Below are 3,076 nucleotides of genomic sequence, written 5' to 3'. Positions count from 1 at the left end.
GCCTATCTCAGTTTGACAAAAAGCGATTCCCCAGCCTTAACCCAGATTCGCTGGAAGGAGTAAAGTGAAATAAAATTAAAATGTCACACCTCACATATTGTCAAATATGCATTTTATAGATGTCTAGATTTACAGAATTTTCTTGTTCGCTTTGTGTGGTTGTGTGTGTGTGTGTGTGTGTGTGTGTGTGTTGAGAAAGAATAAGCAGATTCCACTGTTGTCTTGTCTCATTTGGTTAAATGTTGTAGTATTAGGCCAATGATAAGCTATTCACTACATTTATTTCAAAATTATTTTAGTTATAGACAATGATCTGTTTGGTTTTGTTTAAAATCAGCTCCAGGATGATCCTTCTTATATTTCCATTAACTATGAAATTAAATAGAGGAGGCAATTTTTAAAAGAGAAATATTGCTTTTTGCCTGAAACCATAAGTGTTGAGTTTCTGCCTGCAGTGGGTTTTTTCAATTAAATTATAAACCATGGGTAATAGAGATTTATAATGGGAGTGCTGATACAATCTTAACTATAGGGAAACCATCCGACATGCTCTATGTAGTATATGGATGGATTATTTGCATTAAATTATCTTTAGGAAATGCAAACAAAACAAAGAAAAATGTAAAACTTGTCGCATTATTAGCATAAAATTAAATTCCTTGAATGCATAATTGTTTCATACCCAAAGCATTAACGGATTTTATTCTTAGAGTTCAAAGACCTCCTAATTAATATGCAAAATGGTCTCATTTTATAAGCAAGTTTGTTTTTTTTCCATCTCAGAAAAGCGACAGTTCTTTGCTGGAGGAAAATACTATGAAGTTTAGAAAACAGTAACTAATATTGATATAAAAGCCCACACATCCTTATAGCAAAAAAACAATAACAACTGCATGCTATTAGAATATTCATATTTCTGAAGTCTATGTATGACATATTTAACCAAATAATACCTGGCTTAGGAAGATTAAGTTTACGAGACATAAAAAGAAGGCATAGGATTTCTCTAGAAAGGTTCAACTGCTTGTATAATAATTTCTTAACTGTTAAAAAGAAATAAAACCCAACAGAAACAGAAATTCTGAACCTAGTAACACATAATTAAATCATGAAATTTCAGATCTAATTTTACAGAGCAAGTTCCTTCTAATTTACATGGCCCCAGTCACCAAGATTTGTAACCAAAAAAAAAAAAGTTTAAATTGCACACTTCAAAAAAAAGTGGGGCCTCCCTGGTGGCACAAGGGGTTAAGAACCGCACTATGAAGCAATCCGCAGTCTCTGCAATATGAGTTCGATCCCTGGCCGGCTAGGGAGCAACCCACATGGCGCAGCAGACCTCTCCTGTCTTGCCCGCTGCTCCCCTCAGCAGTGTATTTCAGTCAGTCTGCCTGTTCTGCTCCCCGCTCTGTCTCTGGTGAGTCCTCTCACCTCCTGCATCTCTGGCCTATACCCCAGCTCTTGTATGCATAAATAAATCTTTAAAAAAAAAAAAGTGCACCAACAATGGTGATTCTCCAGAAATATTTTGTTTCTTATATTTCTAAATAAATATCAGAATACTGTAATACTTTAGAAATGAGTTAGTGAGTTATTTTCATTAATAAATTTCTTTCCGGGGTAGACAGCACAGAGAACTAAATTTTATTCGGAATTTTTTTTTTAACTCAAAAAACATTGCTTCATTTTAAAAAGTATTTAGAATACATGAAACAAGGCGACATTTATTCTTTGTTCTCATCTTCTGCTGTGGGATCTGTTGGTGGCTCCTCCTGACGGCATTACCTTCCTCTCCCATGCTGACCTCCCCTCCTCCCTGCTCCCCTTGTCCTCAGGAATAGACACACCTTCTTCACCATTTCGTTCACTTTCAGTCGTTTCTTCAACGTGTGTCTCCTCTGCCTCCATCGGCATATTCTCATCTTTCTGTTCTTCCGTTTTGTTAGCTCCTTGCTCTTCCTCAGGAACCAGACAGCGTGCTCTGCTGCCTCTTTCCTCCTGACTTTTGCAAGCCTGTTCCTCTGCCTGTGAAATTTCAGCTACGATTTTTTCACATCATTTCTACTCTCAAACCACACAGCTTTTTCTACTCATTGTTAAGTGAATCTGCTTTTCAGGAACTTCCTCTTCTTTTCCTGGTGTCCTCCTACTTGAAGAAGTTCAGTTTTCAGTTTTCACCAATGAACCATGAAGGACTGCACCTGATGTTTGTGGACCTGCATTCTAGCTGTTGTCACTATAGACTATCTGACACCTGGCACCACACTTGCACTGAGGATTTCACTGCTGAGGCGCCGATTTCTCTGGCAACAAGCAGTGACTTATATGTTTCACTGCAAAACTATCATCATCATCACCACCTGATCTTCAGCAGGCTGTAGCTCATGTAAGGCTCTCCTTCCTCCATGAGAGACAATCTCTGTTGGCTCTTCCTCTAAAGCAGCTTCTGCGTGACCTTTTGCCCTTAAGCATGCAAGCTATGCAGGGGAATGATGACAGGCCTGCCTAGATACATTATACTCTGTTCTGCTTCGTATTCATTTAAATATTCTTGCTTTTCTTCATCAGTGAGATCTTCCCATGCCACCAATAATCTTGCCAATCTCCCACAACTTTAGGTCAGGGGTGGAAGCCTTTGCTTGATCCCCAGACCTTTCTACTCCACCTCCCATAGGCTAAGACCTATCTGGTGGTCTGGGGGGTTTGCGGATCATAGCACCAGCACAGGCCAGTACCCAGCTGTTGGTACCCAGGTTCCCTCCAGTCTGTAGCTGTGAGATAGATTGTACTCCACAAACTCTGGTGTGCTAGGCATTTGTGTTGCAGGAGCCAGAGTGGGAGGTGGGGCATAAGATGGTCTTTTTGACATTTTGGAAGATTAAGTTCTCAGTTCCTTAAGTACAAATCTGAGCCACTACAGGCAGAAAAGGCTCCCGCAGTTCTGGCCTCACTTCCTTTTATTCAGAATATTTATGTATTTTTAAACAATTTTTTCTCTCTGATGTTTTTGACACATTGCAAATCAAACTAACCACTACAATATTGTCATGTTTTAGAAAATGTGGGATTTTCTTTT

At 39.0% G+C, this 3,076-nt stretch overlaps 1 pseudogene across 1 annotated transcript; it reads right to left on the bottom strand.

Moving 5' to 3' along the window:
- Window positions 1-1,737: 1,737 nt before the first annotated feature.
- LOC311176796 (SWI/SNF-related matrix-associated actin-dependent regulator of chromatin subfamily E member 1-like) lies at window positions 1,738-2,869 on the bottom strand (annotated as a pseudogene). Its single transcript has one exon. The product of its transcript is annotated as an SWI/SNF-related matrix-associated actin-dependent regulator of chromatin subfamily E member 1-like (transcript).
- Between the last annotated feature and the right edge of the window lie 207 nt (window positions 2,870-3,076).

This window comes from Talpa europaea (assembly GCF_964194135.1).
Source record: "Talpa europaea genome assembly, chromosome: 9".
NCBI classification, from domain to species: Eukaryota; Metazoa; Chordata; class Mammalia; order Eulipotyphla; family Talpidae; genus Talpa; species Talpa europaea.
The sequence above is the reverse complement of the archived record's forward strand: the minus strand, read 5'-3'. Positions and strand labels throughout refer to the sequence as shown.